Here is a 20215-nt window from a genome sequence, read left to right as displayed (position 1 = left end):
GAAAGTGAAGAGGTAACTGAAAGACCCTGACAAGGGTTATTAAAACTGCAACAAAAAGCAATGGTTCACTAAATTATAAATAAATCTTGACTACCAGGCTCTTTTGAAAAGCTGGTTGTTGATTCTGGCCAAATTGTGGTTCAGGTGGCGGCAAGGAAAGCATTTTCACCCCAAAATTGAGCTGTGCTCACTCGTAGACACCAAGAATTCAAGGCAGTTCTTGGCTAAGAAGAAGCTGTGGATGATGGATGGGGCAACCTACAAGAACATCCTGGAGACGAAGCTGGGAGTCGGGCTGGGCAGTCAAAATGGTCTGAAGGCCAGGAACATTTTCTGAAGCTTGACATCACAGTTTCTCCAGATGTCAGAAGTTAACAGAGATATGCTGAAAGAGTGGAGAGGTAGGGCAGCAGCTGCTGCTGCGGGCAGGAAGGCTCTGGTATGACAGGCCAGAAACCAAAATCCTTTCCTGGACTAAAGTCACAGGCTCAAGCCTTCAAGCTGGCTGCTCACCTAGACTGACAGATCTGTATATGGAAAGCTTGCTTTTGCAAGGACCCAGGGACCTGTGTCAGGGGGGTTAATCCAAGCCCAGCCATGGGCAGAATGGACTCGGGGGGGGGGGGGGGAGTCAGAGGAACCCAGCCCTCCCAGGGAGACCTGTGATAAACAGAAGAGACACTTTAGGGTCCAGAAGAATGTGGCAGGTTCTAGAACTACAGCCATCTAACTGCATGTATCATTTCAGTATTGGATTTTCTTTTTCTTTTCTTAGCATGTGCTGGGGGGTATACACATATGATGATGTGCATGCATATGGAGGTCACAGGACAACTTTATGGAGTTAGTTTTTTTTGTCCACCTATGTGTGGGTTCCAGGGATGGAGTTAAGATCTTCAGGCTCGTACAGCAAGTGTGTTTACCCTCTGGGGTGTCTCGTCAGCCCCATGTTGGATTTTGTCCTGAGTCTTGTGTGTATCAATGTAGTTAACCCTTTATCTCTTGCATATTTCCAGCCCAGCTCTCTGGCCTCCCAGGCTCCAGGTTAATGGGCTGCCTGGGCCCAAGGGGAAGTCTAAGCTCATGTGGTTCCGCCTCTTCTATAAATGGAGTTGGAGATCCTGAAAGGAGGTGGGTAGTTTGTCTTGAGTCACATAGGCAGTTATGATCAGGCATGCTAGGGAAACTGAGGCATGGAAATGGGAAATGACTTGCTGTGGAGGACATGAGGGTAAAAGAATTGCCTTAGAAGAGGAAATGGGTTGCAGTGAACCTCAGGATGAAGATTGTTCTTTCATGGAAACTGAAAACAGAGCCTTGGGGCGTGTAATTTGAGGCCCCTTCCCAGGGTGTGTGCTGAATCTCTAGACCTCCTTATGCCCCTGGAGCAAAGATGACTTGGAGGCAGTGGGTGTATGTTTGTCGGGCTGCCCTGTGCCCTCAGTCCTTGCCTGTCTCTTCAGAGACAGTTGGCTCCCACTCCAGGCCTTCCTCAATTTGGGGCTCAGGACTGTGTGTGCTTGACTGCAATGTCCGAGTCTGTCCTTCCCCATCCCCCACCACCCTGCTCACCCACCACCCTGCTCACCCACCACCCTGCTCACCCACCACCCTGCTCACCCACCACCCTGCTCACCCCACCACCCTGCTCACCCACCACCCTGCTCACCCACCACCCTGCTCACCCCACCACCCTGCTCACCCACCACCCTGCTCACCCACCACCCTGCTCACCCACCACCCTGCTCACCCACCACCCTGCTCACCCACCACCCTGCTCACCCACCACCCTGCTCACCCACCACCCTGCTCACCCTACCACCCTGCTCACCCACCACCCTGCTCACCCACCACCCTGCTCACCCACCACCCTGCTCACCCACCACCCTGCTCACCCCACCACCCTGCTCACCCCACCACCCTGCTCACCCACCACCCTGCTCACCCACCACCCTGCTCACCCCACCACCCTGCTCACCCCACCACCCTGCTCACCCACCACCCTGCTCACCCACCACCCTGCTCACCCACCACCCTGCTCACCCCACCACCCTGCTCACCCACCACCCTGCTCACCCACCACCCTGCTCACCCACCACCCTGCTCACCCCACCACCCTGCTCACCCCACCACCCTGCTCACCCCACCACCCTGCTCACCCACCACCCTGCTCACCCACCACCCTGCTCACCCACCACCCTGCTCACCCCACCACCCTGCTCACCCACCACCCTGCTCACCCACCACCCTGCTCACCCCACCACCCTGCTCACCCCACCACCCTGCTCACCCACCACCCTGCTCACCCACCACCCTGCTCACCCACCACCCTGCTCACCCCACCACCCTGCTCACCCCACCACCCTGCTCACCCCACCACCCTGCTCACATCCATACTGAGCCCTGCATCACCGAAGCTACCACTGCCTCCCATTGCCTTTGAGAAAATGTAGCATGCCCAGGCTCAGCCCTCTGCCAGGAGTTCCTGCTCAGTGAATGGCTCTTCAGAGCATTCGCAGCACCCTGCTGGCAGCTCCTGGGAGGTAGTCACACACACACACACACACACACACACACACACACACACACGGATGCTCAGTCACATGACCTCCTAACTCCACTCCATCGCTTCCTCCCCCATGTCTTTATTTGCTGTGAGCTCTCTGGCTTACCTGACCAACGGTTTGACTCCTCCTGCACCTTTACATTCAGTCAGACTCTTGTGCTGATCCTTCTGATTTCTCAAAGACTATCCCTGCGGTTCAGAAAGCAAGAGAACTGGCATGGATGTAGCCCTGCTGGGTGGCAGCCACTTCAGATCTCTCTCTACTGTGTCCTGTTTACAAATGGGACACTGGGGCTTGGAGGCTTTGTGCTATCTTTACCCTGAAGCTATTAAGGGCCAACGTCTGTGTAACTAATCTCAAACTCTTTCGCTCACATTGCACTGTGCCACAGTTGACTGTCTCTAGATGTCTGTCCTGACCTCAGTCCTTGCCTTTGCTCATTTCCTACCCTGGAGCTAAAGGTACCCCTCAGATGCACACAGCCCATTTTGTCACTGGTAGATGCCGAGGCTCATTTCTGACAAAGAAAAGATCGTTCTCCATAACAGATTGTACAGAGCCCTGACTTGCTTTCCCAGGCTCCCACCCAACATTCCAATAATACCAAAAGACCAGCACACCAAGGTCCTGGCACAGTTGGTAAGGTGTCACACCATCAGCACTCAGCATCCACAAGCGTGTGTTAGCTCTGTGGTAAGGGGGAAGGAGGCTGAACTATAGGAAGCCTAGAGTAAAACTATGAAGAAATGAGTACTGATATTATGATTCCCACTGGATCCCAGCAGAGCTGAGTGTGTGGTGGTCATGGAGAGACAGGCCAGGGGAGGTCCTGACAGAGCCTAATCTTCTGGGCCCTCTACTTCCTAGTGGACACTAGTTGCTTCTGAACATTTCAAATGAATAACAAGGATACCTTCCAACTTAGCTGTTGGGACTCTCTGGCTCCAGTTGTTCATTGTCCCTGTCCTCTGCCCATAAAGCCCGTATAGATGCCTCACTGCTGCAGTGGACTAGCCAGGACATAAGTCTGCTGCTCATGTATATCCCAGATCCCCATTGTATGGAACAACAGGTCTGGGTTAGGCTTTGTGCAGATGGTAGGAGGCCCCTGTAGGCCCTAAACATTCTTCCAGTCCATCTGAGACGAATACCCAGGAGAGAATCTCTTCACACTGCAGAGGAGCTCACATTGTCTGTGAACCCATCACACCATCTCAGACACATCTGTTATAAAGAATGTCTTCTCTTATGTTGCAGAAATAAAGCCCTCCTGCCTATGTGTGATCAAATCACCACTTTCAGAAGCTAGCAGGGAAGTTCTGTCTTTAGGTACCTCCCTGTACAAGTAAGACTATACCAGCACCAAAGGATTTATACAGGAATTTTTATGACTGCATCATGTATAATGGCTGAAATCTGAGATAACCCCAACAGCCATTAACAATGTAATTGATAAAGAATAGTATATTCCTACAAAGGAGTAGTACACAGCAATGGGCCAAATGAGTTATTGTTATAAATTGGACATACATGAAGCCAGACAAATAAGCCAGCCACAGGAGATACACAGTAAAGTTGCTTTCACATGGATTTTTTAAAAGATTTATTTAGTGCCAGGCAGTGGTGGTGCACACCTTTGATCCCAGCACTCGGAAGGCAGAGGCAAGTGGATCTCAGTGAGTTCAAGGCTGGCCTGGGCTACAGAGCAAGTTCCAGGACAGCCAGGGCTACACAGAGAAACCCTGTCTCGAAAAAAAAAACAAAAAAAAACAAAAAAAAAAAAGATTTTGTGTGTGTGTGTGTGTGTGTGTGTGTGTGTGTGTGTGTGTGCCTGAGTGTATGCAGGTGCCCATAGGGGCCAGAAAAGAGCATCAGATCCCTATAGAAATGGAGATATAGGTGGTTAAGAGCCACCCAATGTGGGTACTAGAAACCAAACCTGGGTCCCCTGTAAGAGCAACAAGTGCTCTTAACCACTGAGCTGTCTCCCCATCCTGAGTGGTGCTGAAGGTCTGCGTATTAGCTGTACCTGAGGAAGAGAGGGCAGAGGGCATCTTTTAGAGTGGTGGAGTAGCAGAACTCTGGCTTCGGGGTGACCTCCTGCGTGGGTAAGGTCCTCTAACCTGCTCCAAACAAATCAGAAGTACAGCATGTCTGCTCAGAGCCTGTGGTGGGGCTCTTCCAGTGAGTGTGGGAAATGGTATCGTTTTTTGTTTTTTTTTTTTGAGACAGGGTTTCTCTGTGTAGCTTTGCGCCTTTCCTGGAACTCACTATGTAACCCAGGCTGGCCTCGAACTCACAGAGATCCACCTGCCTCTGCCTCCCCAGTGCTGGGATTAAAGGCATGCACCTCCACTGCCCAGTGGGAAATGGTATCTTAAATAGCTTGGTACTGACTCCACTGATCAGAAGGAACCAGGTTATTGATTCTGTAAATAAAATTCCAAGGAAAACACTGTGTATATACATACCCGTGGACTCTCCTGGCAGCAATACTAGATCTGAAAAAAAGAAACTGGGTGTCACAGACCGTCAGAGGACACTCCCATCCAGACCTTACCCTTACATGGCTGTCTCAGCCATCATAATTCCAGAATGAATTTGAAAGAGGATTTTACCTCATTTCTCATTGTCTGGCTCAGTGTTTCTGTTGGTAGTCCATGCTTATGAGGCACGTATGAGCAGATACTGGCCTGATTTCAAGCATAGGAACTAAAAAGGTTTGAATTTGGAGAAGTTTAATTTCACCATGCAGAATGTTTAAGCCGTTTCTCAACATGGGCAGCGGCTGAGATCTCCAATAGCAGAATCACATTACTCCCACGGTGGAGCCTCTGTCAGGAGAGGCTCCACAAACAACAACAACAAAAAGCATTATGACGCTTCTTCCTAATTATGTCTCTCTCTCTAAATATCTAATTATCATTGAGAACAAATTGCATGTTACGGAGATAATATTATGGGGAATCGTTAATCTGTTGGGCTTGTGCTTTTGAATTCCTGTGTTGGTGCTGCAGCTGCTGGAGCAAAAAATGTTGCCACCTGGACACTTCATTACGATTTCATATTTAAATGCAAACTGCTGGAGACAGGTTCATTTGATGGGCTTGGCTTCTTCGGGTGCTGAGTACTGGGGGATGCAGCTCATAGACAGGTTTTCCAGGTCTCCCAGGTAGTCAGGAGTAGTGAACAATTGAGCATTTAGAGGGACGGGGTTACTAGAGAACAATGGGAACAGAGTAATACCAATGAGGTGACAGTGAAACTGACTTCTCTAATTATTCTTTCTTTATATCTAGGCGCAAAGGTCTACAGCTTTTTAAAAAGTCATATTCCTCACTAACTACATAGGGTTTCCTTAATAAATGCTGATCCAAAAAGTACACATTCCCAAAGATTACCTGATAATTGCACCTACAGTAATATGCTTAAAGCTAATTAACATTCAAGCTTCACTTTAGAGAATAGAAATTACCGGGTACTTATCCTATAATTACATCTGTGTGCTCTCTATTGTAAGCCATGGCTTTAGCTATATAATTAAATGATGAACAGTGACTGTATAAGTAGAGAGTACTTATGTAAAATCTGTCTTATCCAAAAAAATAAATAAATAAACAGATTCAAAGAATCACATCTCGTTTGAAATTCCATTGTTCCCGAGGAGATTGTCTAGCACATCAAGAATTTATAATAGTAGCATTAGTTCCTTGAGGGTGGGAGGGTGCTGCACCCGCCCTCTGCCCCGGAAGATGCCCATCGTGATTTTTCTCACCAATGGGGCTGAGTTGTGCTGAGCAAACCTTACCTTTTTTTCTCTTCTGTTGCACATCAGATAACAAATACTTCCACGTCATCTCACCAGGTGAACTATCCAGTGGGTTTGCGTCACATGTTTTGTATGAGGATCATTTAAAAAAATGTTTTTATCTGATCACAGCACAAATGAAAATTCACTGGAGAAAGTCTATTAAATATTTTAAAACATACAGAAAATTATAGAAATCATGTATAATCTCATGGTAGTGATAACTGTTAATTGTGTATAGTTGGAATCTCTTAGATGAGAATCTCACTGCACACACAGGCACACACATACATCATATACTGCATCGTGCCTCTTTAAATTATATTATGAACATTTCAACTAAGTATTTTTCCTAATATACAGTGTAACACTGATGGTACCTAAATTGTGTAACAATTTTGTTTGGGTTTTGTTTATTTATGTGTTTATAAATGTGCAGGTGTGCGTGTGTTGCAGGTGTGTGAGCACATATCTGCACATACCTTCGGAGACCAGAGGACAGGCTCTGGTGTAGTCCCAGAGGGGCTGTCACCTTATTTTTTGACTTCAACCTCACCAAGTAGGCTGGGCCAGCTGAGCAGTGAACCCCAGGGTCTTCCTGTGTCCACCTCCCCGTAAATGGAATGACAAGCGTGCCTGACTCTTACGTGGGTGCTGGGAACTGGGCTTGCGTCCTCATACTTGCTTACACAACAGATCTTGGCTGATTGGCCTATCTCCCCAGTCCCTGTTTCCACTTTTTTGAGTTCTTATTTTCAAGATTTTTTATTTGTTTATGTGTATATGTTTGTGTGCATGTATGTGCCTGTGAGTACAGCAGCCTGTGGAGGCCAGAGGAGGGCATCTGTTCCTCTCAAGCTAGAGTCACAGTCAGGGTAAGCTAGCCAACATGGGTGCTGGGAACAGAGCCCCAGTCCTCTGAGAAAGTAGCTAGCACTCTTACCTCTGAGCCGTCTCCCCTTCCCTGTGAATACTTCTGCCATTGCTGTTTGTCTTGGTTTTCACTGTTAATCAGTGTTAATCACGATCATTTGTTAATCACTATTCATTTCATGACAGTTCTCTAAAAATATATTTAAATGCGTTTTCATGAAAGCATAACAAAGATCATCCATTCCAAATAATGACCTTGTGATGATTCTAGTGCCGAGTTTACTTCTGTCATAATGGGTGACTGTCATGGCCATGAGCTGACGTTAGGGCAGAGGCCTACCTAACGCCTACTGAGTGAGACTGAAAGACCTCATGGTGTGCAGGACAAGTGGAAGCTCAGGTGGAGAAGAGCTGTGACTGGGCTGATAAGACACATGACCGTGGTGAGACTACACCAAGACCTAGACAACCCTAGGAGGGTAGTGCCCTGTACGCACAACAGACAGAACCAAAGGTTCACAGTATCAGTGACGCTAAATTGGTGGTGTTGATTGCAGTTTTATTTGTAAATATCTCTAACCTGTAGATGTTTTACGTTTTGGGGGTAAAGAACCATAATTACCATGTAATCCCTTACTCATTTAAGTTACGGTAAGAATTAGTCAACATGGGCGGGTGTGCTGGCTAGTTTTGTGTTGACTTGACACAAACTGTAGTCATCTGAGAGGAGGGAACTTCAATTAAGAGAATGCCCCCATAAGATCAGGCTGCAGGCAAGCCTATAGGGCATTTTCTGAATTAGTGATTGATGGGGGGGCAGCCCATTGTGGGTGGTGTTATTCCTGGACTGGTGGTCCTGGGTTCTATATGAAAGCAGGCTGAGGAAGCCATGGGGAGCAAGTCAGTAAGCAGCACCCCTCCATGGCCTCTGCGTCAGCTCCTGCCGCTGGGTTCCTGCCCTCACTGCTTTTGAAGATGAACTGTATTGTCAAACTGGGAGTGAAATAAACCCTTTCTTTCCCATAGTGCTTTTGGTCATGGTGTTTCATCACAGCAGTAGTAACCCTAACCAAGACAAAAGACCTGTAAGTTTCCCTCTAAGCAGATCTGTGTAGTTGTTGTTGTTCTCGTCATGGCATCCTTATGCATGATATTAATTTAGATATAAATTTAGCACATTTAGAATAAATTGTTTCTTTAGAGACATTAAGGTTGCTGTCAAATGTTATAAACAGTCTGAGGTTTTGACATTCCTGTCAAATATGAGAACAGATTCTTCAAGTTACTTTTTCTTCCTTTAGTTTGGTCTTTGTTTTGTTTGTTTGTTTTTTGTTTTGTTTTGTTTGTTTGGGGTTACTTTCCTTATTTGTCCACTTGCAAATGTTTATGGCATGTGTGCCATGTGTGGGGCTCATGCATTGCCATTGTCTATGAATGTTTTAGAAATACCTGGATCAGAACCCATATCTGGACATGATCTCCAGGTAACCTGAGCACATATCCAAGTTTGAGACACACTGTTCTAAGAACCAGGGAGTTAAGCTGCCTCCCTGCTTCATCCTCCTGGCTGTCTCAAAATTACCTCAAGCTGAACATTTTCGTTTTAGATCATTTGAGCTTTTATAACAAAACACTTTAATCTACGTGGCCTGTAAACAAGAGGCCTGTATCTCTCCTACCTCTCCGTGCTTAGACGTTCACGAGCAAGCATGGGCAGATTGAGTTTCTGATGAGCTCTAAGGGAATCTTCTCACCGTGTCTTCACATGTTGGCACGTCTCCACAGCCCCCTTAGAATGTGCTACACTAGTCATGAAGCCTCCATCTCCCCGACCAAATCACATCCTAATCCTAACGGTCAACCTCCATGGTTAGGTTTTAACATGTGAGTTTGGGGAGCACAAGCATTCAGAGCACAGCACTGGCTTCATGTTTTGTTTTTGTAAGTAGTTCCTCGCTCCAGTTTTTCTTGTCCCTCTGTCTGACCGGGCCATCTGCTTTCCTCTCTTGTCCCCCGTTTTAATTTTATCACCACGTTCACTGACGCTCATTCTCTGAAGCATCATGGTCTGTCTTGGACATGGTGCAGCATCCTCCTCGTGAGCCCCCTCTTCTACTACCAACATCAGGAATTTCCGTCTTCTACATAGAACATTTCTATCTTCTAGAAACAACCGTAATCTTGGGTGAGTATATCAGATCATTTCACCATCTTGCAAAAACATTCTCATGGCCTTCCATGGCCTTTATAATGAAGATGAAAACTTGCAATGTGTTGATTGAGATATCACACCCTGCCTGCCTGTCTAGGGCCGTATTCTCAATGGAAGCAATCTGCTCAAACTTAGCCCCTCATCACCTGTCAATTTACCTGTTTAGTTCCTGGTGTTCTTAAGTTCCGGGCTTGATTATTTCTCTCTCAGTGAACCTTCCCTGCCCTTCCTGATCATCCCTATTCTCTTATCTCACATTTTACTGCTATTTCTGGTATATTTGTCACAATTATGACTCAACATTCATTTTTGTGATTCTGGATTAATATGTATTTCTTTCACTGACTTTTTGTCCCGGGAAGGCATTATTTTCTTCCTCTACTATAATCCTACCATGTCATTTAGTGCTTTATGGGTGATGGGCAGTGTGCTACAGGTTGTAATATAAGCAGCTCTCCCTCTGGTTATAAGTACCTTCCATGTGAATTGGGTTTCTTCTGCTCTGCTATCACATAGCTCACTATCACCTAAATTGGATGAAAACCAAATGGTTTTCCCAGATGAAGCTCTTCTTACATACTTACATGGAATTTATTAATAGTCTACAATAGTTATTATTACTGTACGTATTTCTGTCTGTGTGTTAAGTGGTGTAAGTAACCATTTGCTGCCACTGTGAGGTAACTAAAGCACTCCCTCCTTTGACTGAGGGTTTAGGCCCCCTCTGTTTTCTCCCATTTTCCTGGCATTTGGCTGACAAGGATATCTCAGAGCAGAATGATGTGTCACTATCTCTTAGACATTCAGTTCCAAAAGTGGCATGATGCTTATTTTGACCTTCCATTGATTGGAAGCAATCCTGTGGTACCTTCTAAATTAGCGACATAGTGAAGGATCATCTTTCCATGGGCTCAGGATATACACAGAATCAGATATGTATGTAAACTAGAAACCTCTACCATAGGATAAACTCTTGAGTAGGACAAAGACAGCGATGGTCGGCCCGTGGACTTGACTGCATGGCGTGATGACAGGATAGGGAAGCACACTTCTCGAGAGGATTAGATAAAGGGAGGAGACCTTTCCTGGGTGTGATCAGCACTATCCAATAGGATAGGAGCAGAATAAAAAGAGGATGGGGCAAGAAGAAGAAAGATCGTTGTGACTGCTAGTCTGCCTTTCTGCTTCCTGGTGGCAATCATGTGAGCTGCATTTCTGCCCTTACACTGCGATACTCTGCCTCACCACAGACCGTCCCACTATGGACTGGAACCTCGGGAACCATGAGCCAAAACAAGCCCTTCTTCCCTTAGGTTGTTCCTGTCAAGTATTTGTCCACAGCAACAAGGTCTGACAACATCACTACTGCTCTGATGTGTTTAACTCTGGTCTCTCTGACGATTAGTTCATACTGCTGTTTGCATGGGTGGTTGCAGAATTCAGAGGATAAAGCGGAAACAGGGACAGAGGCCAGTTCAGAATGGCACTGGCAGAGGACTTTCCTAAGCCATCGCAGTTTTCATCCTGCTGACAGATTGGCACCGCACTGAGTCAGTGATCAACAATGTGCTCACCCACCAGAAGGTCAGCTTATGTAATGTCGTGATTTTCTATGCTGAGGTGACATTAGAAGTTTCAGGAAAAAATGTCCCTGTACTAGACAGTGTGTGGATGTTTTACATCTGCTGTTACGTGGTAACTCTCTCAACAGTTGTGCAGTGTAGGCATTCTTAGCTCGGTGCTCTATATATCTTGACATGGACCACGTGGCTCCTGGCTATCTGCCCTAGGATGTAGGCTCAGAATGTCTGCCCTAAAACTTGTGTGCCAACTCTCAGCTCCATGCTACAGCTTATGAAACACCTGTATATTTATCAGTGCTGAGAATCAGTACATGAAAGTGAACTAAGTAATCTACCCATTGTAATCTCCTTGACTTAGCCTTCAAAAGTAGACTTCACAGAAGAGCACATTGGAGAATTTTGCTAAGATGACACCCAAATTCTAAAAATCATGTGTACTTATTAAGTAACATTCTAACGCCAAGATGGTTTCCTCCAATTTATCAGTGTTACTTTGGATCAATTTTTTTGGGGAGTGGAGGGAGTGAAGCAAGGACAGCATAGGCTGTTTTCCAGCTGAGACAATGGCCACTAAGTCTCTTACTGTTTGTTTGATACAGACACTCACCCATGTTTGTACAAATAAGCTAGTTTGGGGCTTAATTTTATACATAGGCAAAGCGCTAAATTGTGAAGGTGCCTATTACTGGAAAACCATACAAATTTCCAGAGACCCGTTTACCTCTGTGCACCCATCCCTGTGGGAGGTGGACCATCAAAGCACACGGAGCTGAGTGACAGTCTGTGCTATGTTAAGAGTGTGGAGCCTATTAAGTATAGAAAGCGAAGTTGAAGGATCCCATTTTTCACCAACTCTAATATGGTTAATTTTTAAAGCTATTTATTGAACACAAAGACATTTGATTGAGCACTTAGGAGTCTACTGCTCTCATTCATCACCTGTATTCATCCCATCTGTGTTGAGGTGTGCAGAAAGGGTCTTTATGTGCTCACAGTGCCTGTAAAATAGGATTTTTTTTCTCGGGTCATCTTTTGAAGATTGCTGCTACCCATTATTTCGTGTTATTTGTTTCCAAGTTCAGTCAGTTTGCTTGCTACAGAAGAAGATTGTTTAGGGAAACGTACACTTTCTATTTCTTTTAATAGCTTGTGTTATGATATGTTTGATAGTTCATGAAGGACACTGTCAGGTTTGGAGAATGAGCTAATAAACTTTAGGTACTAAGAAATACAGCCCCATAATGATGCCTACTTCTATGCAGAGGTATTTTATCAGCTTAATGGCACCTTTTAGTGCCTGACACCTCAGTTTACAGGTTTGCTCAATGGCCTGTTTGCCTCTGTGCCAAATTAGTGTTGAGGGAGGTTTCTGACGAGAAGAATATTCAGTGTGGATATTAGAGTTATGGCTGTCAAGTTGGAGGCGGTCACTCTGTTTTATCTCAGGTGGTACCTTTTAGTGCCGTTGCTAACGTGGGACTCATGAAATGCCTTAGAAACCATTGTTTGACTTTAAAGGTACAAATCAAGGTGTGTGGGCAGCTGAGGGCACCTTCTGCTGCAGCATTAATGGGCATTTTCTTTTGCAAAATCTGTTCTGTCTTCCCCAGATAAAAATAAAAATATCCCCTGATTTTAAACATACTGCTTTAGCAGCAAATGAGAGCTTGTAATCCGTGGGAAAGCATCGTCATGTTCAGAGCCCAAGTGGTTGGTTAATGAATGAAATTAGGATTGAGAACACTTGCAAACGAGAACGTTAGGTCAGGACGCAGAGTGCTGTAGACAGTGTTCCAGAAAAAGGCCAGCAGCCATCACCAGTCCTAAGCTAGTGAAATTCACCCACAAAGACACTTCTTTGTTTCTCTCTTTGGAAATGCGCACTCTGGCAAATAAATAAGGAGATAATTATCCTCTCTATGGGCAGGGGAGTGAGTTAAATTATGTGACAAAGTTTCTCCATGCTTGGAACAGTGGAGTGACATACAAAATGACTCTTTGAATCATCTCTCAGCCGTCCCTCTGCCTTGGACCCATTTATTAGGCTTTTATTCATCAATTTCTTTTATTTTAAATCTTATCTTCAAACAGTGGACAGTCACTCATTTCTTCTTTATAGGAATTTGTTTCCTTAAGTGAAGAAAAGCTTTCAAATCTCACCCAAAAGGGGGTAGTACTAGTGGTGTTCTTTGGAATTGACAATGAACTAGCCTAGCCTAGGTCCATGTAACTTAGGTGAGTTCGGAGTACTTCCTTTTCCATCTGTCACATTGACCAGCTAGCCTTGCACATTCTCAACATTGTGCCGTGTAAATAGGACGTTACATTATTAATTCAGCTCCGGGCTTTTTGCAGATGAGTGCTGCAGAAGCACGCACACTTACGGAGTGATAGATGCAGGGCAGAGAAACAGTCAACTCTGTGCTACTCAGGAATCAAGGGTGAATCATGTGAATGGGAGAAGAGTCCACTGGGTCTGCTGAAGGTCTACAGATGTTTGTGGGGCCTTCCTGCTCCATTCATTGATTCTAAAATCATGCAACAAGACTTATTATAGTCAATTACTCTTTCCCGTTGAAGGATGTGATAGCCTTCAGGGTAAAAGACTCCATCCAATAAAGGGCAGTTTACAGTTTCTAGAAGGGTAACTTAAAAAAAAAAATCCTTAACTTGTGGTTTGTGATTTGTACCTATGGTGGTGTATTTTCTGTCCTGTGTAGCTAACAATAACTTCAATATGTACAGGAACTCTCTTTAAAAGCTTTGATCACACTGCGTTTCTTGTTACCCCAAGAATAATGAATTCGTGGCTGCAAAGTTTTGTGTTTATAATTTATATCGTGTCAGACTATGGACACTTTGAAAGTAGCTGTAGCAAGTGCTTCATTTAAACTCTACTGGATGTGTTTGGGGGCTTATAGGACACCTAGGCTCCTTCTGCAGGTCATAGCATGCATCCCACACAATGGATTTAGACTGAATGAAGTCCTGATCAGAAAATATTGATACAGCTGGGAACAGAAGAGACATTAACTTATTTTTCAAGCCTGTTTGTACCTCTGTGTTGAAGTTATAACACTAATTTTATTTGTCCTACATCATAGTGTTATAATTAAATAGTCTACAGACTAATAAAATGTTAGTTCATAAATTGTTAATATTAAAGTTATATTAATACTTTAAAACTCAATCAGGACAGGGTGTATTTTAAACTTGCTGGTAAGTTCTATCTGAACATGTTTGTTGTGGAACCTTGGGATAGGAGTTGAAGAGCATGTTCTGCTGAGTACCAGTGCTCCAAGAACAGAGCGACGAAGAACAGAAATGAATGGCTGTGGACTCGGCAACTCGGAAGGCATTGTTAACTACACAGAGTTTCAATCTATGGATAAGCATAAAGGCTAGATTTCAGGGCAGTAAATGTGAAATGGTAGAGGTGTGTGTAAGGCATGGAGACTGATCCTGTGAATCGTTCAGCCACCAGGTAAAGTGAAGAAGAAAAAGTTAGAGAATTTGATAGCATGTGATTGTAGAGGATTTTGTGTTTGTGAAGACTTTTAAAGAGGATATATGATACAGAATAAAGAGCAACATTGAGGGATGTATGTAACCCTGGAGTACCTGTCTATGAAACTGAAATAATGATGCATACTGAAAAGATGGTTTGGGGGATATTCAATTTATATATATATATTTCAAGACAGGGTTTCACTGTGTAGTTTTGGTGCCTGTCCTGGATCTCGCTCTGTAGACCAGGCTGGCCTCGAACTCACATAGATTCACCTGGCTCTGCCTCCCGAGTACTGGGATTAAAGGCATGCACCACCACCACCCGGCCCATCATAAAGTATTTTAACCCTGCATATCTTACTTTTCTTCTGACGGGGTGGCTAAGTTATCCAGTGGGACAGTTCTGTGTTTTGCTGAGCACATGGTGGATCAACATAAGCTCTAAGGAACAGTCCTGTGAAGAATCCGTTGCCCTGCATCTAGAACCCAAGATTCATGCCATTCGGGAGGGAGGGGCTTAGCCACAGAGATAGTGCTGGGTGCCGAGGGCCTGCAAAGGAGGCAGGTGACTGGCATGAAATGTGCCTCCCTTAGGGACCCCTCTTCAAACACACAGTGCCTCCTGAGTGCACAAATGAGCATGGTGGGTGTAGTGGAGACCAATAAGAACCTTGGAAGGTCAAGGAAGCAGACAGATGAATCCATGGAAAATACAACTGATTTTCAATAATGAATGAAGTGTTTAGGAGGAGTCTGTGTTTCCGTAGTGCTGGGGTTTGTTTCCAGAATGCCTGTGTTGGCCCTCAGCCTGTGCTGTCACTGGGGGGTGAAACCTTTACAGTGAGGCCTAGTGAGAGGGAGCTGGGTTATTGGGGCTTGCCTTTGAGGAGGATACTGGTACCCAAGCCTCTTCTCTTTCTTCTCTGTGCCCCCAAAAGGAAGCAGCTTGTTCCTCCATTTACCCTACCATGACATACTCCACTACAGGACCCAGAGCAACCAACTGGGAACTAAAACCTCCCAAACTGTGGGCCAGCCAGCCTTCCCCTTCCGGGCAGCTTGCCTCGGGCGTTGTAACACAGTCAGAGTGAGCAGACGCACACATACACGGTGAGGAAACAAAGGGGAAATAGAAGGTTAAGACTTTGGTAACCAAGGAAGCTGAAGGCTCTATTGTATACTAGAGCCTCGTCCATTGGCTCTGGAACCAGTTGTCTCAGTCAGAATCACTTTTGAGTAAAGATGCCCTAGAAGGGGTTGTTGTCATTCTGCTGTCCACAGAGTAATCGGGGGCATGGGGCTGAAATCACGGGTAGACTTTTTCTTTATAGGCACCAGGTCAGTCACTGAAGTACAGCTTTGGCACTGTGCTGCAATTTTCTAAATCATGATGAGTTCAGTTCAGATACGTACTGGTCCCATCACTATATATCCAGTTAAGAATACTCTCTGTTTAGCTCCACAAAAATTCAACTTGGAAACTGGCTACAGAAAGTCTCAGTGTGTGTATACAGACAGGCTCAATGTGTGTATACAGACAGGTTCAGTGTGTGTATACAGACAGGCTCAATGTGTGTATACAGACAGGTTCAGTGTATGTACACAGACAGGCTCAGTGTGTGTATACAGACAGGCTCAGTGTATGTATACAGACAGGCTCAGTGTGTGTATACAGACAGGCTCAGTGTGTGTACACAGACAGGCTCAGTGTGTGTATACAGACAGGCTCAGTGTATGTATACAGACAGGCTCAATGTATGTATACAGACAGGCTCAGTGTGTGTACACAGACAGGTGCAGTGCGTGTATACAGACAAGAACAGTGTGTGTATACAGACAAGTTCAGTGTGTGTACACAGACAGGCACAGTGCATGTATACAGACAGGCTCAGTGTGTATATATTGACAGGTACAGTGTGTGTATACAGACAGGTGCAGTGCGTGTATACAGACAAGAACACTGTGTGTATACAGACAGGTTCAGTGTGTGTACACAGACAGGCACAGTGCATGTATACAGACAGGCTCAGTGTGTGTATATTGACAGGTACAGTGTGTGTATACAGACAGGCTCAATGTATGTATACAGACAGGCTCAGTGTGTGTGTATTGACAGGTACAGTGTGTGTATACAGACAGGTGCAGTGCGTGTATACAGACAAGAACAGTGTGTGTATACAGACAGGTTCAGTGTGTGTACACAGACAGGCACAGTGCATGTATACAGACAGGTTCAGTGTGTGCATACAGACAGGTTCAGTGTGTGTACACAGACAGGCACAGTGCATGTATACAGACAGGTTCAGTGTGTGCATACAGACAGGTTCAGTGTGTGTACACAGACAGGCTCGTTATGTGTATACAGACAGGCTCATTGTGTGTAAGATTGGCAGGACCCAAGAAACTGTATCTGTTCTGTAAAATCACTATTCATCATAACTTCTCAAAAATGAAGGATATAAATATGCTAGGAACAATTCCCAAGGAAAATGAATTTTGAAGAAGCTACCAAAGTGTTGGCTATTGTTGGGTTGTTATAGTTGTTTAGGTAGATTCTTTTTAAATATGATATTTTGTTAAATATTTCATGCTTTGCATTTTTACCATACCCCCCTTTTTTCCCTCTGACTCATCCCGTATCCATCTCCCAATTTTGTGTCCTCTTTTTCTTTTCTTGTCTTTTTTTAGTAACCCACAGAATCCAATTTGTGCTTTCCATGTATCCATGGTTGTCACCTGTGCACTGAAGTGTGGTCACCTCACCAGTGGCCTCATGATTAGAGAACCCTGTCCCCCCCTGCCCGGCCATCAGTGTCAATAGCTTCTCAATTAGGAGTGTGAGCTCATGGGTCCCTGAGATACATTTTGTGATGCTAATAACCTGGTCAATGAAGGTGGCAGTATCAGGTTTGGAAGCACTACCACAGACACCCACTTCTGCTGATATGGAGCTGGACATAGTGACTGTTGCTTCTGGTGGTGTGAATTAACCTCGTAAGTCTGTGTAGAAGCAAGTGGAGCCCACAGAAGAGCTCTCAGTTTATCTCCTGCTAGTTAATTACTCTACCTCTAGGTCCATTAGATGGTTCCTAATCACTGACCTGTCTCTGGCTTCACTCACAAACTGTGTGATAATTCCAGTCTACTTGTTTTCTTAAGTGAAATCCAAATGACTGAGTGCCTGAGATCCAGAATACCATCCAAAACTGAAGTGTGCTGAAGTGGGCTATGTAATTAACACAATTTCATCAAAAGCTGCTTATTCTAAACTGCTGTTACATTGTTAATGTTACCTTGACCCCTCCAAAGACCATTTCTCAAAAGAAAGAAAGGAAGGGAGGGAGGGAGGGAAGGAGGGGGAGAGAGAGAGAGAGAGAGAGAGAGAGAGAGAAAGCAAGCATCTTTGCCATCAAGCTTTAGAACAACTAATCAGGAGTGTGCATGATCACAGAGTAAAGAGGCGGCACAGCATCCTAGTGGATACTGAGGGGACACTTCTCCCTATCCCATGGGACAGCAGTGAAAATCCAGAGCTGTGTGATGCAGTTCGGTGTTCTCTAGGGCTATATATCCCTGCCTGCCCGTCCAGCTGCCAGTGCACATGATGAGTGCTCATTCCAGGTGAGGGGTCCAGAGGCCAGTGCACATGATGTGTGCTCATTCTGCTTCTCTGCTGTGAACATGTTGCTTCCAGTTCTGTGGAAGGTCCAAAAGAACCTAAAGCCACTTCCTGCTTCCCTTGCCTGGCTCCTCCATCTAAGGAATCCCACCAAAAAGTAGTTTTTCTGCCTGCTTCTTTCCCCTCTTCCAGGAAGGCCACGGCCTTGCTCTGTGCATTCAGTAACTCTTACTGAACATCTAAACTACTACATACAGGAAGATGAAGATGAGTAAAACTCAAACTCTGTGTTCAGACGTGTGAAGGGCACAGACACTGAGAAAAATCAGAACACCTGGTTTATGATCAGTGTCCTGCTGCATCCTGCACTGGTGTGCAGAAGAACAGAGAGGCCTGCGGAGAGGAGCTGAGGACTGAATGGAGTCGGAAAAGATGTGGGTCAAATGGGGAATGGAAACATTCCAGAGGATGTGTGTGGGAATGCAGAACGGATGGTTGTAAACACTGCCACCACCTACAGTCATTGCCATCAAACCCCATTCCTATATTTCCTCTAAAGCATTCAGAAAATGGATATTTTAAAAATTATCTCTTGTGGGTTCAATGTGTGCTGTCTTCCTAATTGTAGATTACATATTGTAATGCAGCGTATAGTGTTCTTTTAAATAATGAAGTCATGGCCTACGACTGGAAGCCTTAAACTGACCAATGATCACAAGAAAACCTTAAGAAGCCATTTAGACATACTACCCAAAAGCGCCCCTGGTTTTTCAGATGAATTCTCTTAAACCTTGAAGAAACAAAATTCCCTGTGCTAATTAAACTGCTTCACAGCATAAAGGAGCCAGCCTTTTCTGAAACAAGTATGACTACAGCGTAAAACCTAGGAAAGGCGGTGCAGGAAGGAGGCCTTGAAAGAATGGCTGTCTGTTCACTTAAAAAAATAAAATATAAAAATGTCTATTGAAGTTCTGGAAGAACATCATGGGAAAATATTGGGAAAAGAGTAGTTGTTCTAGATATTAATCCATATAACTATAGCAATTAAAACAACATGAAGTCAGAACAAATTAATCAGTAAAGAGTACAGAAATAGGCACAAATAATTATGGTAATTTAGTGCAATAATAAAGGCTATAAATAAATGGGCTAAGGATGACTGTTCCAAAATAGTATGAAGACCGTTGGCTAAATGATGTTCGAAAAATACCACTTGAAATCACAGTTTAAATTAAGTTCTGAATGGCTCAAATAGTACATTATAAAAAGATATGCATACGTATACTAGATCAAGATAAAATACACTGTAAAGATGATTCAGTAAATAAAGTGCTCACAGGGACCTGAGTCCAGTGTCTAGAACCCACATAAGCAAGTCAGATGTGGTGGTGGCACTTAGACTCCAAACTCTGAGAAGGCAGAGTCAGCAGATCCTGGGGCCCAGGGGCCAGTCAGCCCAGACCAATCAGCAAGCTCCAAGCCATCAAGAAATCCTGTCTCAAGAAGTAAGAAAGGGCAAAATGTAGTTATAAAACTACATTTCAAAATAAACAAAACATACGATGGACAGTTCCTGAGGAACAAGACCCAAGCTTGTCCTCTGGCCTCTACAAGCACCTGTGCCTTTGCGAATGGGCACACAGGCACAAAACAATGTGAGTAAATATTTTTGTAGACTTTTCATTAGGAGGATTCACAAAGTAAAGGACCAGTGCTGGTGACTGTCACACTGACAGATACAGTCTATATTTGGCAAACCGTAGAGTTTATTAATATAACAGAGTCAATATCCCCAGCAGAAAGAGTCCTGATTAATTTGTCAAACATGTGACACTAAGAAACTAAGCAATGGAAGTGGATAGGCATGTCATTTATGAGCATATGTGCCTTAGAAAGAACCCAGAAACGCCTAGGTAGGTATGAGCGTCTGCTCGATGCTGCTACTAACTTAAAGATGACGACAGTGGAGGTACATCGGTGACCCGTTAGAAAAAGACAGAGTAAGTTTGTCCTCTCCATTGCTGGCTGTGTTTGAGGAATGAC

General features: G+C 44.7%; 1 protein-coding gene and 1 long non-coding RNA gene across 2 annotated transcripts in view; both read left to right on the top strand.

The window, feature by feature from the left end:
- Nucleotides 1-20215, top strand: part of Atrnl1 (attractin like 1) — a 582942-nt gene that overhangs the window by 517460 nt on the left and 45267 nt on the right. The window lies entirely within an intron of this gene.
- LOC131905089 (uncharacterized) lies at nucleotides 15790-18760 on the top strand. The gene is made up of 2 exons (XR_009377853.1): nucleotides 15790-15891; nucleotides 18365-18760. It is a non-coding gene; the product is annotated as an uncharacterized LOC131905089 (long non-coding RNA).

The sequence above is a fragment of the Peromyscus eremicus genome, chromosome 1, assembly GCF_949786415.1.
Source record: "Peromyscus eremicus chromosome 1, PerEre_H2_v1, whole genome shotgun sequence".
NCBI classification, from domain to species: Eukaryota; Metazoa; Chordata; class Mammalia; order Rodentia; family Cricetidae; genus Peromyscus; species Peromyscus eremicus.
Note: the sequence above shows the minus strand (reverse complement) of the source record. Positions and strands in the feature narration are given on the sequence as shown.